Source organism: Coregonus lavaretus (genome assembly GCF_964263955.1).
Source record: "Coregonus lavaretus genome assembly, chromosome: 21".
Classification (NCBI taxonomy): domain Eukaryota; kingdom Metazoa; phylum Chordata; class Actinopteri; order Salmoniformes; family Salmonidae; genus Coregonus; species Coregonus lavaretus.
The window spans coordinates 25,552,703-25,569,559 of NC_140008.1; positions in this window are offsets into that span (position 1 = coordinate 25,552,703).

Below are 16,857 nucleotides of genomic sequence, written 5' to 3' on the forward strand. Positions count from 1 at the left end.
CCCTATCTATGTTGGTAGATAAGAGGAGAGCACCCCTCCAGCTAGGATGGAGTCCGTCACTCCTCAGCAGGTCAGGCTTGGTCCTGTTTGTGGGTGAGTCCCAGAAAGAGGGCCAATTATCCACAAATGTTATCTTTTGGGAGGGGCAGAAAACAGTTTTCAACCAGCGATTGAGTGCTGAGACTCTGCTGTAGAGCTCGTCACTTCCCCTAACTGGGAGGGGGCCAGAGACAATTACTCGATGCCGACACATCTTTCTAGCTGATTTACACGCTGAAGCTATGTTGCACTTGGTGACCTCTGACTGTTTCATCCTAACATCGTTGGTGCCGACGTGGATAACAATATCTCTATACTCTCTACACTCGCCAGTTTTAGCTTTAGCCAGCACCATCTTTAGATTAGCCTTAACGTCGGTAGCCCTGCCCCCTGGTAAACAGTGTATGATCGCTGGGTGATTCGTTTTAAGTCTAATACTGCGGGTAATGGAGTCGCCAATGACTAGGGTTTTCAATTTGTCAGAGCTAATGGTGGGAGCCTTTGGCGTCTCAGACCCCGTAACGGGAGGAGTAGAGACAAGAGAAGACTCAGACTCAGACTCCGACTCGCTACATAATGGGGAAAACCGGTTGAAGGTTTCTGTCGGCTGAATGAGCGACACCGGTTGAGCATTCCAACAGTATTTCCCTCCAGAAGCCATGAGAAAGTTGTCCGGCTGCGGGGACTGTGCGGGGGGATTTATACTAACGTTACTGTCTGTACTTACTGGTGGCACAGACGCTGTTTCTTCCTTTCCTACACTGAAATTACCCTTGCCTAACGATTGCGTCTGAAGCTGGGCTTGTAGCACAGCTATTCTCGCCGTAAGGCGATCGTTCTCCTGTATATTATGAGTACAGCGACTGCAATTAGAAGACATCATGTTAATGTTACTACTTAGCTTCGGCTGTTGAAGATGTTGACGAACCATGTCCAGATAAAGCGTCCGGAGTGAAAAAGTTGAATAAGGGAAAAAAGTTGCGATGGAAAAAAGGAAAAAGAAAGTAAAGTTGGCAGCTAAAACGCACAGGAAAATGACTCTTCTGTCTCGGGATAAAACGTCCGGGGTGAAAAAGTTTAACGAAAAAAGATGAGTGAGGACAAAACTAAAAAGTTGGTAAATTTGTTGAACACTGAGATTGATTAAACGTTTATTAAAAGTAAAACGTGAATAGTTTGGCAGGTAGCCAAGTAGCAACAAACAGCACAGCAGCACGGAGACAATGCGGAAGCGAGACGGAAGTCTTTCCTTGGCCTCAATGTATACTTCTTCTCCAATTCTTGGGATCCTTTTCTCAGCATTTTTTTCTTCTGTATCTTCAGCTTCTTGAGTTGTTCTTCCAGTTGTCTTACTTCTTCTAAATTATTCGCTTTATCCAGGCATGATACGCATCGGTCTATATCTCTTTCTATTTCTTCTGTGCTAGTCATTGTAGGATAAAATCCTCTTGAATATGAAGCACCTTTAATCTCCAAATCTTTATCGCTGTCTTCATCTTCGCTTTCATCAGAACTAGAATATCTTGTATTCTTCTTCTTCAAACATCCATCACCCCTTCTTTCCGCTCTGGCCAACCTCATATCCACCCATGATCTCTTCTGAATCACTCTGATCATCATCATCATCATCATCTTCAAGTTCCATCCTCCTGAACCTCACTCCACCCTTAGTTTCCAGATATATCGTTTTCTTCTTACTTTTGGAGTTTGGATTCATCTTTATGGTCGTTTCTGCTTGTCCTCTCTCTATTATTCGTTCATCTTCATCTCTGATGCAATAATCACCCTCCTGAATGATCACTGGAAGCTGAGGATAGACGTCCTTAAACTCTACTTCTTTCTCATAAGGTGGGGGTCTTTTTGCTGAATCCGTATGTGAGAAAGGTGTACTGACTTCTGTCATTAGTTTTTCTGTCACCTTCACTTCTTTTACCATTTTCTCTATACCTTTGTTTCTTTTATCGTTTGTATCTTTCATCAGTTTTTGTCCTTCATTTTCAAACAGCTTAAGAACCCCCAGCTCTCTTTGTCTCTTTTCTTTACGTTGTTCCCTTTTTTTCCCTTTCTTTTGATCTGCCTTATAAATTGACAGAAGCACTTTCATTATGTTGATGACGTCAGGGTTAAGAGTCCCTTCCACTGGCCATGGTTGTTCAATGTCAGGCCAACGTTTATTCCATTTTCCAGATAACCTTGCAATACCATTAACTAGAGGATTACTATTTTGTACTACATCAACTGGAGTAATTACTTTCATAGTTTTTATGTCCTTTTTCCCCATTGTAACAACTCTTTTATATTCCTTTATTGTGAAATATATATATTTTATAGTTTACCAAATTATTGATTAGTGGCAATCTTACCACATCCGATCAGGAAAGTAAATGAAAGTAGTCAACTTCAGAGCAATCCAAAAAAGAAAGACCTGTAATCCAGCAACACTACAGCACTCACAAACCAATTGCTTAATAAGCACCCAATGACCTTAATTTTACAGAATAATGTCAGTACCCGATTTCCAACACAACTCTAATCAAACCAACTTATGCACAAAAACTCCAATATGCAATTACATCAATTGATCAGTCTGTTGCCAAGTCCCTGTCAAATTGTCACAACATGAAATATGCTAGGCACACAAAATATCCTGTATGGGAAGGTAAGTTTTGTAAATAGAACAGTACTGGCCTTAATTTGACTTGATCCGTTACAGCACACTCTGTCGCGTTATGCACTCGTCAGCACCTCCTCTCTCTCTCTGTCTCCTCCTTCTCATCTCTCATATGACAGAAGAACAAAGAACAGACAATAATTTAGTATTTTATGCACTCACTGAGTTATTTCAACCATTCAATATTCCTCTGTTCACATTCGCGCTAAGAAATAAGCAAACAACTTAACTCAGGAATATTTATAGATAGCTCAATAACATTTTATTTTATTTATTTTTAATCCGTCAACATATCTCTAGTTTATCAATTCAATAGGTCTCAATCAAATAGTTTCATCGTTAAACAACAGCCGATTTAACAAACAGACTACTCTATTAGTGTCTAAATCTCCCCCTTCTTCTCTGTCTGCTCTGAGTCTGCGTCTCCCAGCAGCTCAGTGCAGGCAGGGGAGTGACATATTTGCTCTACGTAACTCCTCTAAACTCATAAAATCCCACGCATGCGTAGTTCATTCACCAATGCGATTTCAGAGTGGAAGGAGCTCCCAAGCAGCTCTCTCCCAGCTAAACAACAGAAAGTAGACAGACCAACTTTACCTCCGTTCTTTCCCCCAACAGACAAACAGTAACACTTAACAGAGCTCACAAACCAACACAAAACATAGAACACAAATCCTACTTTGAAGTTTCTTAACTTCACTTATCCTAATCTGCAGATTTATAGTTATTTTCTTATCCATTACAAAACATCTCTATACACTCTTAAAAACTCCTCCCTGTAGGCTCATGATATTCTAATAGTTAGTAAACGTTCTCTTTTTATAGAGAGTCATAAGATTTTTCACCTTAACGTCCTTCCAGGGGGCTCATATATAGTTAACAATTATTAACGTTCTCACCCACTGAGACTCATAAGATTTTTAACCTTAACTTACATATTTCCTTATAAAAACAAAAACCCCTGTCCTCAACCTGTCAGAGTGGTGTGTGTAGATGAGGAAGGAATCAAGCGCAGGAAACCAGGAGGACTTTAACAGAACTTTAGTCAAGTCTGACACGACCATAAACGTCAACCCAACCGGGTGGCGCAAACAGATTACGCACAAAACACTGTGCGGAGAAAACAAGAAAAAGCGCACGCAGTGCGAACTCTCGTAACACATACGAGAGACTCAAATATATCGAGCAACAGCTGACAACAAAACAATCACGCATAACACCTGACCCAAACACACGAAACTAAATAGGGAAACAATTAAGACACAAATAAGGGACAGGTGTTATGAACAGACAAAACCAAATGAACATGAAACATAGAACGGTGGCAGCTAGTACTCCGGAGACGACGACCGCCGAAGCCTGCCCGAACAAGGAAGAGGAGCAGCCTCGGCCGAAACCGTGACAGTACCCCCCCCTTGACGCGCGGCTCCAGCCGTGCGCCGACCCGGAGCTCGGGGACGACCCGGACGACGCGGAGCAGGGCGCGCAGGATGACCCCGATGGAAATCGGTCAGTAGGGACTGGTCCAATACGTCCCTCCTTGGCACCCAGCACCGCTCCTCCGGACCGTACCCCTCCCACTCCACGAGATATTGAAGACCCCCCATCCGGCGTCTAGAATCCAGGATGGACCTCACGGTGTACGCCGGAGCCCCCTCGATGTCCAACGGGGGCGGAGGAGTCTCCTCAATCTCAAAGTCCTGGAGTGGACCAGCTACCACCGGCCTGAGGAGAGACACATGGAACGAGGGGTTAATATTTTTGTAATCAACAGGTAGTTCTAACCTATAACTCACCTCGTTCAATCTCCTCAGGACTTTAAATGGCCCCACAAACCGCCGACCCAGCTTCCGGCAGGGCAGGCGGAGGGGCAGGTTTCTGGTTGAGAGCCAGACTCGATCTCCAGGTGTGTATACTGGCCCCTCACTGCGGTGTAGGTCGGCGCTCGTCTTCTGTCGACGTATGGCACGCTGCAGATGGACGTGTGCAGCGTCCCACGTCTCCTCCGAGCGCCGCACCCACTCATCCACAGCGGGGGCCTCGATCTGGCTCTCATGCCATGGTGCCAGAACCGGCTGGTACCCTAATACACACTGAAAAGGGGTTAGTTGGGTGGAGGAGTGGCGAAGAGAGTTCTGTGCCATCTCGGCCCAGGGCACATATCTCGCCCACTCCTCCGGCCGGCCCTGACAGTATGACCTCAGAAACCTGCCCACATCCTGGTTGACCCGTTCAACCTGCCCATTACTCTCCGGGTGGTAACCCGAGGTAAGGCTTACCGAAACCCCCAACCGTTCCATAAATGCTCTCCACACTCTAGAGGTGAACTGGGGGCCTCGGTCAGACACTATATCCTCGGGTACCCCGTAATGCCGGAAGACATGGGTGAACAGAGCCTCTGCGGTCTGTAGGGCAGTGGGTAGACCCGGCATGGGAAGGAGACGACAGGCCTTAGAGAACCGATCCACAACGACCAGGATGGTAGTATTCCCCTGTGAGGGGGGAAGGTCGGTGACAAAATCCACCGAGAGGTGGGACCAGGGTCGTTGTGGAATAGGCAGGGGTTGTAACTTACCCCTGGGCAAATGTCTGGGCGCCTTACACTGGGCACACACCGAACAGGAGGAGACATAAATCCTCACATCCCTAGCTAACGTTGGCCACCAGTACTTCGTGCTAAGGCAGTGCACTGTCCGGCCGATACCCGGATGGCCAGAGGAGGGGGACGTATGAGCCCAACAAATGAGGCGATCGCGTACCTCGAGCGGAACGTACGTCCGACCCACAGGACACTGTGGAGGACTCGGGTCGGTGCGTAACGCCCGCTCGATCTCACCATCAACCTCCCACACCACCGGTGCAACCAGACAAGACTCCGGTAGTATGGGCGTGGACTCAACTGACCTCTCCTCTGTGTCATATCGCCGAGACAGAGCATCTGCCTTCCCGTTCTGGGACCCAGGGATGTATGTGATTTTAAACACAAACCGGGCTAGAAACATAGTCCAGCGAGCCTGGCGAGGATTCAATCTCCTAGCTGCCCGGATGTACTCCAGGTTACGATGGTCAGTTAGAATGAGGAAAGGGTGTTGAGCCCCCTCGAGCCAATGCCGCCACACCTTTAGGGCCTGTACCACGGCTAACAGCTCCCTGTCTCCTACGTCATAATTCCGCTCCGCCGGACTGAGCTTCTTACTGTAAAACGCACAGGGACGGAGTTTAGGTGGAGTGCCAGAACGCTGGGAAAGAACGGCCCCTATCCCGGCCTCTGACGCGTCCACCTCTACTTGGAACGGTAAAGAGGGATCCGGATGCGCCAACACCGGCGCCGAGGTAAACAGGTCCTTCAGTCTCCCAAAAGCCCTGTCCGCCTCAGCTGACCACCGCAAGCGCACCGGACCTCCCTTTAACAGAGACGTTATGGGAGCTGCCACCTGTCCAAAACCCCGGATAAACCTCCGGTAATAATTCGCAAAACCCAAGAACCGTTGCACCTCCTTCACAGTGGTTGGGGTCTGCCAATTACGCACAGCTGACACCCGGTCTACCTCCATCTTCACCCCTGACGCAGACAACTGGTAACCCAGAAAGGAGACCGACTTCTGGAAAAACAGACATTTCTCTGCCTTGACATATAGGTCATGCTCCAACAGTCTCCTCAATACTCGGCGCACCAGGGCTACATGCTCAGCACGGGTAGGGCTATACACCAGAATGTCGTCGATGTACACCACTACTCCCTGTCCCTGCATGTCCCGGAAAATCTCATCGACGAAGGATTGGAAGACTGAGGGAGCATTCATCAACCCATATGGCATGACTAGATACTCGTAGTGTCCGGAAGTCGTGCTAAACGCTGTCTTCCATTCATCGCCCTCTCTAATGCGCACCAAGTTATATGCGCTCCTAAGATCCAATTTTGTAAAGAACTGCGCACCGTGCAGTGACTCCGTCATAGTCGCAATCAGAGGAAGTGGATAGCTGTACTTCACTGTGATCTGATTGAGACCGCGGTAATCAATACACGGGCGCAGACCTCCATCCTTTTTCTTTACAAAAAAGAAACTTGAGGAAGCGGGTGAAACGGAGGGCCGTATGTATCCCTGTCTAAGAGACTCAGAGATGTACGTCTCCATAGCCTTTCTCTCCTCTTGAGACAAGGGATACACATGGCTCCGCGGGAGAGCTGCTCCTGACTGGAGATCTATCGCACAATCCCCCCGCCTATGAGGAGGCAGCTGCGCCGCCCGAGTCTTACTGAACGCCAGTGCCAAATCCTCATACTCGGGGGGAATCTGCAGTGCTGGCATTAGATTCGGACTCTCCACCGAGGTCGCCCCTATGGAAACACCCAGACACCGCCCCTCACATTGAGCAGACCACCCTTTAAGAGCTTTCTCTCGCCACTTAATAATAGGGTCATGAGTCATCAACCAGGGAAGACCCAGCACTACCGGATACGCAGGAGAGTCAATCAGATAGAGCTGAATTCTCTCCTCATGACCCTCCTGCGCCATCATCTGAAGGGGTGCTGTGACCTCCCTAATCAACCCAGACCCTAACGGACGGCTATCTAGGGCATGGACGGGGAAAGGCTTATCCACAGGAAGGAGGGGAATCCCTAACTCTATACAGAACTGGCGATCTATAAAATTCCCAGCTGCGCCTGAATCTACCAGCGCCTTATGCTGGGAACGAGGTGCAACCTGTGGGAAGCAAACAGGCAAGGTTAGGTGCACGACAGAAAGCTCTGGGTAAGCAGGGCGCCTACTCACCTGGGTGGACCCCCCAATGCGTGACCTGCCTTCTACCTCCCTGGAGGACCCGCCCCAACACCTAGCCGCGGTGTGCCCTCCACGACCACAGTTGGTGCAAGGGCCGGGTCCCCTCGGGCTCCTCCTCCTCCGTTCCCTAGCGCCAGCACCTCCGAGCTCCATAGGGCTCGGCTCGGAGGTGCTGGAGAGTGGAATGGGCAACCCCCTCCCGGAACGTCCACGGGTGGCGAGCAGGGTATCCAGCCGGATGGCCATGTCGACAAGCTGGTCGAAAGTCAACGACGTGTCCCTGCACGCCAACTCTCGCTGGACGTCCTCCCGGAGGCTGCAGCGGAAATGGTCGATATGGGCCCGCTCATTCCACCCTGCATCAGCCGCTAGGGTCCGAAACTCCAAGGCAAAGTCCTGGGCGCTCCTCATCCCCTGTCGGAGGTAGAATAGACGCTCCCCCGCCGCCTTCCCCTCTGGTGGATGGTCGAACACAGCACGGAAGCGGCGGGAGAACTCCGCATAGTTCGTGGTAGCGGCGTCCATTCTCCTCCACTCGGCGTTGGCCCACTCCAACGCCTTGCCGGTGAGACAGGAGATGAGGGCTGAGACGCTCTCGTGTCCCGAGGGCGCCGGGTGTACGGTGGCGAGGTAGAGCTCCACCTGCAGCAGGAACCCTTGACACCCGGCAGTGGAGCCGTCGTACGCCCTCGGGAGCGAGAGCCGAATCCCACTAGGTTCCGGAGATGAGACAGGAGGGCTGACCGATGGGGCTGGTTCGGTTCGTGGAGGTGTGGGAACCCCGCTGGTCTCCCATCGGTGCAGTGTATTCATCACCCCCTCCAGGGCATGACAGACCTGGTTGATGCGGTCCTCCTGGCCACGAAGACGTTCAGCCATCTCGGCTGTCGGCGCGGTCGCTCCTGCTGATTCCATGGATAGTATGCGTGATTCTGTCAGAGTGGTGTGTGTAGATGAGGAAGGAATCAAGCGCAGGAAACCAGGAGGACTTTAACAGAACTTTAGTCAAGTCTGACACGACCATAAACGTCAACCCAACCGGGTGGCGCAAACAGATTACGCACAAAACACTGTGCGGAGAAAACAAGAAAAAGCGCACGCAGTGCGAACTCTCGTAACACATACGAGAGACTCAAATATATCGAGCAACAGCTGACAACAAAACAATCACGCATAACACCTGACCCAAACACACGAAACTAAATAGGGAAACAATTAAGACACAAATAAGGGACAGGTGTTATGAACAGACAAAACCAAATGAACATGAAACATAGAACGGTGGCAGCTAGTACTCCGGAGACGACGACCGCCGAAGCCTGCCCGAACAAGGAAGAGGAGCAGCCTCGGCCGAAACCGTGACACAACCAAAACATATATGTATATATCTCTAACATAAATCTTTATCCTAACATGAGTCGACACACAGTTTAAACACAACAGAGACGTCTTTATTTTTATTTGATTTTTTTCTCTCTCCCACACACACACACACATACACAGTTTAAGAGGCTTTTTTCCATTCCTACGGACCCCTAAGGCAGTATTCTACCTCCATCGCGCCATTTTTTTCCATTGTTCCTAAATTTCTGCTACCACGAGTTCGCGGATATTCAATGAGCGGTTACATCAAACATATACTTCGTCAACTATAAGTTGAGCGGTAACTTGCAATAGAATGTATATACCACAACCTCCAGTCCCCGGGACTGACCTAAACCCACCTAATGTGCTTTTAGGATTTTCGGCCCATCCTTAATGATCGCCTCGTTGGAGGGCTTATCATAGATTCGCGATGTCCTAATTTGTATACATTTTCCTTGGCCTTATTCCTTCATTCTATTCTTCAAATAGTTATAGACACTCCCCCCTGTTTGCGTTGCTTTCAACGCAAACACATTTAGAAATGTAGAACGGACTCTCATCCCACAGCAAATAACAGCAAAATGCACATATAAGTCTTTCAAAGGGTACATCCCCCCAGCGCACACACCCACATAAGCAAATGAACCGACCAGCGCACAAAATTGTGAGAAATCTCACCTTATGAGCCGGCGTCTTGAGCGGGAGTCACTTCGTAGCTCATGAATGGAACACTGGAGAAACGCAGCACGTCCCAACTACCTCGTCGCCATTCTGTGGTTTCTAAATAATGATGCTAATTATGCTGTGAGAACAAGGAGTCCGCTTACACTGTACTTTGATTATAAAGGTTTATTATTTCAAAAGATTTCAGCGTAAATTTACAGACATCTGCAGGCATCTGGAGAACAACGGACCCAATATAATATGTTGTTCTGTCCTCCTTTGTCCCAACCAAGTATTTATAATCTTTAACATGATATGGGTGGTTTCCCCTACAGACCAATCCCATGACTCCACACAACAGACTTCCTCTGTTTTAGGGTGCCCCTATAGAACTGCTCTCCAGATGCTTCCCTAAGCTGAATCAACATCCTCTAAGATTCTATTTGCAAACATTAGCAAAGTCATAAATTGCTTAGACACCACAGGTAAACACACACTATATCAAATAAAATCAAGGTTTACTTGTCACATGCACAGGATACAGAAGGTGTAAACGGTACAGTTAAATAGTTACTTGCATAGTGGAGTATTTTGTTTAGACATGTAACTAGCTAGATAGCTAAACAATTAACCATAAACCCAACTCTAATGCCGCATTCAAAACAACTGGGAACTCGGGAAAAAAACAAGCTCAGACTGGGAAAAATCTATTTGAATGGTCATCCAACTCGGAATTCCAACTCGGGAACTCGAGCCGCTTGCTAGAGCTCCGACTTTACGACCTGAAGATCACTGACGTCATGATTTGACCTCACAGTTTTCAGAGTTCCCAGTTGTTTTCAACGCTGCAATACTATCATGCATGAATCTGCAGGTAGCTAAAGCTAAACAACTAGGTTAAATGTTAGATAGCTAGCAACGCAAATGGCTTTCTGAGATACAAATAATATTACTACACAGATCATACATGTAACGTTAGCTAGCTAGCTAACAGTACACTTTAACTTGCAAAATTAGAAATATATAATATCTGAAAATGTTGCTTGACTTTAACCGTATACATAGATGAACGCTTCTCCCTCTATGTCATAGATGCCATGGTTGCCCTTAGTTTGAAGATGTAATCCAGAGACAGGTGTTTCATACAACAGCCTTCTGTGTTCTCTTTTGAACTCTCTCCGCATTTGGCAATCATCTCTCTGCTTCCACCCGGCATTCCACTGATTTAACTTTTTACATAACAACAACACTGTTTCTTCCCCACCACTGTCATCAGAAGACTACAATGTCTGGTTCAATTAACATGTTTTTACCTAAATCTGGGATTTCCTCATTGTCTGATTCATTTTCGGAATCAGAGAGAGTCAGCATGGCATGATCATCCTCCAGAAAGTAGTCCAGCAAAACTTTTTCAGTTCTTCATATAAAAAAAAGCAGCTGTAGAAAGGATTATCCACACATACGGAGCAGCTCATGTTATAGACAGACACATGCTACATGGCAGACCAATCCGAACTCATCTCTCGGCATGTCCAGCCCATCCATTATCTCAGTCAAATCAAATCATGGCTAGCGGTAAGGTTCCTGTATTTTTCCCTGGCTAAACAAACTATGCTTGTAATTTAACCATTTCATTTGTATTTACAGAAGGAAAAAAACATGTTCAAATGCCTCTCCTGTGAAGTAGTGACGTGCGACATATGCCTAGCTTCTTAAAACGGGTCACACATGGAGATTGCCTCAATGGTGCTGCCCATGCTGTCACAGACGCTATAATGGCACAGATACAAAGATGAGTCCTCTATCTATCTCTATGGTTTTGTGTGTCCTTTGTGGACGCCAGGAAGAGTAGCTGCTGCATGTGTGGAACCCTGTTTGGGTCTTTGCGTGTCAAAAAAAGATAGATAACGCTTGTTGACCAATCAGGACTTGGATATGACTGCACGTCACATAATAATTTAACACATTCAGTAATTTTTTATGCCGTTATTACACATTGATTACATGATCACTCATATTTCATATGTCACAGTGATTCACTGATACATATGCAATGATGCTGGTAAAGTTGTCTCGCAGCTGCAGCTGCCGCACAATGGAGACACACACCTCCCCAAGGGTCCATGCTATCCGGGATCCTTGGGACGTCCATATCCTATTGAAGTTGAAATAAAAATGGTTAGGGTTAGGTAAGGGTTATGGTTAGGGATGTCCCAAGGATCGAGGATAGCACTAATACTTCCCCAAGCTCTGGGACAAGGCTGGTCAGAAAAAGAAAAAAAACTAGCTAGCTGTTGGATGCAAACCATTTTCTCCCCCCAAAACATAGCAAAACGACCTAATCTGTTTCATTAGCAATAGTTATGCCGCGTTCACGTGCTAGTCGGAACTAGGAAACTCAGAAATGTACAACTTGCTAACTGGTTGTAGTTATATACGTGCAGAGTTCAATGAATTAGCAAGTCGAACATTTCCAAGTTTCCTAGCTCCGACTAGCATGTGAACGCTAATGCCGTGTTAAAAACAACTGGGAGCTCGGATCTCGGAAATCTCCGACTTCAGACTACAGTTTGTTCAAGACAACTGGGAACTCTGAAGAAAAAAAACTAGCTCCGACTGGGAAAAATCATTTAGAACTTTCTGACCTTAAGATCACTGACGTCATGATTTGTTCCCAGAGTTCCCAGTTGTCTTGAAAGCACCACAACTATCTAGCTAGGTGTCAATATCTAAAGTACCCCTAATTTATAAGTCAGTTTTGTATTTGATTGAAGATGGTGGGTCTGGTCAATCCACGCTACCAATGCTTATAACATTATCTTGGGGCAACAGGGCTAGGTAGCTGGGAAGCTTGTTTAGTTCGTTATCTATTTAGCTAGTTATTTTCATGAACTGAAGTGTGATTTCAATAGTAGAACAGCAAGTGGCTGCCTAGCTAATAATTGCTAAATCATTGCTAAGAATATCGAAAATTATTGCAGTTTCTGGTCATTGTTTTCAGGCTGGTAGCATTGGAGCTAGCTAGGTACCAAGCTAAAGCTAGCTAACTAGCTAGCTACCCCAAAAGTTGCTAAAAACATCTGAATCAAAGATATTTGTGAGTGACTTTGTTATTCTGCAAACCGAAGTCAACATAGTAGGTAGACAGCCTACCTCCAGTTTCCAAACTGTCATCAATGTTGACAAAATGCTTGATTATTATTCTGTATTTTGACTGGCCCAGTTCCACGAGGGAGCAAAAGGGGGCTTAGCCCTCTCAGTTGTAGTTATTTTTATTTATTTTTATTTTCTTTTATGTCACTACATACGTAAAATGTATGGAATAAAAAGTACATTATTTTCTTTAGGAATGTAGTGAATGTAAAAGTTGTCAAAAATATAAATAGTAAACTACGATGGCGGCGAGCTTTACACTACTCCAGCCGATGCTTGGCATTGCGCGTGGGTATTTTCTTAGGCTTGTGTTTGGCTGCTCGGCCATGGAAACCCATTTCATGAAGCTCCCGATGAACAGTTCTTGTGCTGACGTTGCTTCCTGGGGCAGTTTGGATCTCGGTAGTGAGTGTTGCAACCAAGGACAGACGATTTTTACCCGCTATGCGCTTCAGCACTCAACTGTCCCGTTCTGTGATCTTGTGTGGCCTACGACTTTGAGGCTGAGCCGTTGTTGCTCCTAGACGTTTCCACTTCACAATAACAGCACTTACAGTTGACAAGGGCAGCTCTAGCAGGGCAGAAATTTGACAAACTGACTTGTTGGAAAGGTGGCTGTCACGCCTACTACCACTGCCCCTCTCCAGCGCTCGATGTCGCCGGTCTACTAACCACCGGTCCTGGCACGATCATTATCCACACCTGCTCCCCATCATTACGCACACATCATCACCTTGATTACTCTCCCTTTATTTAGCCCTCAGTAGCCTCAGTCATTAGGCAGTATTGGTTTTGGTCACGTTCAGTACGCTTCTTCTGTTGTTTATCTGCCTTCTCTCATCATTAAACTCATCTTCTGCACCTGCTTCCTGACTCCAAGTGTTTACATTACAGTGGCATCCTATGACGGTGCCACTTTGAAAGTCACTGAGCTCTTCAGTAAGGCCCTTCTACTGCCAATGTTAGCTACAGTGAGGGAAAAAAGTATTTGATCCCCTGCTGATTTTGTACGTTTGCCCATTGACAAAGAAATGATAAATCTATAATTTTAATTTTAATGGTGAGAGACAGAATAACAACAAAAAAATCCAGAAAAACGCATGTCAAAAATGTTATAAATTGATTTGCATTTTAATGAGGGAAATAAGTATTTGACCCCATCTCAATCAGAAAGATTTCTGGCTTCCAGGTGTCTTTTACACAGGTAACGAGCTGAGATTAGGAGCACACTCTTAAAGGGAGTGCTCCTAATCTCAGCTTGTTACCTGTATAAAAGACACCTGTCCACAGAAGCAATCAATCAATCAGATTCCAAACTCTCCACCATGGCCAAAACCAAAGAGATCTCCAAGGATGTCAGGGACAAGATTGTAGACCTACACAAGGCTGGAATGGGCTACAAGACCATCGCCAAGCAGATTGGTGAGAAGGTGACAACAGTTGGTGCGATAATTCGCAAATGGAAGAAACACAAAAGAACTGTCAATCTCCCTCGGCCTGGGGCTCCATGTAAGATCTCACCTCGTAGAGTTGCAATGATCATGAGAACGGTGAGGAATCAGCCCAGAACTACACGGGAGGATCTTGTCAATGATCTCAAGGCAGCTGGGATCATAGTCACTAAGAAAACAATTGGTAACACACTACGCCGTGAAGGACTGAAATCCTGCAGCGCCCGCAAGGTCCCCCTGCTCAAGAAAGCACATATACAGGCCCTTCTGAAGTTTGCCAATGAACATCTGAATGATTCAGAGGAGAACTGGGTGAAAGTGTTGTGGTCAGATGAGACCAAAGTCGAGCTCTTTGGCATCAACTCAACTCGCCGTGTTTAGAGGAGGAGGAATGCTGCCTATGACCCCAAGAACACCATCCCCACTGTCAAACATGGAGGTGAAAACATTATGCTTTGGGGGTGTTTTTCTGCTAAAGGGACGATGGACGGGGCCATGTACCGTCAAATCTTGTTCCCTCAGCCAGGGCATTGAAAATGGGTTGTGGATGGGTATTCCAGCATGACAATGACCCAAAACACACGGCCAAGGCAACAAAGGAGTGGCTCAAGAAGAAGCACATTAAGGTCCTGGAGTGGCCTAGCCAGTCTACAGACCTTAATCCCATAGAAAATCTGTGGAGGGAGCTGAAGGTTTGAGTTGCCAAACGTCAGGCTCGAAACCTTAATGACTTGGAGAAGATCTGCAAAGAGGAGTGGGACAAAATCCCTCCTGAGATGTGTGCAAACCTGGTGGCCAACTACAAGAAACGTCTGACCTCTGATTAACAACAAGGGTTTTGCCACCAAGTACTAAGTCATGTTTTGCAGGGGGGTCAAATACTTATTTCCCTCATTAAAATGCAAATCAATTTATAACATTTTTGACATGCGTTTTTCTGGATTTTTTTGTTGTTATTCTGTCTCTCACTGTTCAAATAAACCTACAATTAGAAATATAGACTGATCATGTCTTTGTCAGTGGGCAAACGTACAAAATCAGCAGGGGATCAAATACTTTTTTCCCTCACTGTATGAAATCATGTAGTAACCAAAAAATTGTTAAACAAGATTCTTCAAATAGTCACCCTGTGCCTTGGTGATAGCTTTGCACATTCTTGGCATTCTCTCAACCAGCTTCAAATGGAATGCTTTTCCCACAGTCTTGAAGGAGTTCCCATATATGCTGAGCACTTGTTGGCTGCTTTTCACTCTGCCGTCCGACTGATCCCAAAACATCTCAATTGGCTTTGACGTCGGGGGATTGTGGAGGCCAGGTCATCTGATGCAGCACTCCATCACTCTCCTTCTTGGTCAAATAGCCCTTACACAGCCTGGAGGTGTGTTGGGTCATTGTTATGATGTTTCCATAGTGTTGGGTGGATCAGGTTAGAGTTAGTAGATAAGTGACTTGGTGCCACAGAGTCTGCATTCCATTATGTCTTTGCTCAGTAGTTCGGGAATGGCAAGAGGAAAAGCCATGTCTTTTGTTATAACATTTACATTTTAGTCATTTAGCAGACGCTCTTATCCAGAGCGACTTACAGTTAGTGAGTGCATAATAAAAAAAAATCCATACATAACGAACCATTGTACCTATTAAATACTTATATGAACTCCCCAGCTAAGTGTTAAATAACTTATTGCATCATGAATTACTTGATACCCTAGAAACTCATCATAACAGATTGGCGTCACGAACTTGATGCAGTTTACAGCTGTACTAACAGGGAAGCAGACTTTCATCTTTTTTTGATTATGTCAAATTCTGCTTATCTGTGGTGAAGCTGAGCTGTAACAAACTTTTAAAATTCAATATTTTGGAGGGGGGTGATGAGTTGTATTGAGTTATTTAGTGAGATGTAAGGAGGAATATGAGATTAGACAATGACATGGTGCTATGATTCGAAACAGGGTGTGTTAACAGTAATGAGTACAAAGACAAAAGACAAGACAGGATTGGGCGTAGGGTATTTGAATTTGTACGACAGAGGTTAGAGGTTCGAGTCCTCAACATGACGAGATTATAGAGTGTACAACATTATGAAATAGAATAAACATTGTTCATAGGTTCAAGTCCTGTGTCGACAGAATATAGATATGAAGAGGTTCAAGTCCTTGGTAGAATGTTATAAAAGCCCTATAAGGTATTTTGGTTCATAGGTTCAAGTCCTGTATCGACAGAATATAAATATGAAGAGGTTCAAGTCCTTGGTAGAAGGTTATAAAGGCCATATAAGGTATTTTGGTTCGTAGGTTCAAGTCCTGTGTCGACAGAATATAGATATGAAGAGGTTCAAGTCTTTGGTAGAAGGTTATAAAGGCCCTATAAGGTATTTTGGTGTAGGTTCGAGGCCTACGGTTGAAGGATAAAATCCTTGGTTGAAGGTTACAGTCCTTAGTAGAAGACAATACTAAAGAGGTGAAAAGTTGTGAGGTTCAAGTCCTCAACATGACTAGATTATAAGGTAGACAAAGTAGGTTCAAGTCCTAGATAAAATAGGTTCAAGTCCTAGATCGAGTACTGTGATGAAAGAATAGACATTGTTCGTAGGTTCGAGTCCTTGGGAAAGCAGAGTAGAGAGATGGATGTGAAGAGGTTCAAGGCCTCAGCCGTGTTATAGAAGCCCTATGAGGAAATTTGTATTTTGTGAAGTACTCAAAACGGCCAGGAGAGGGAGCCAATGCAATGT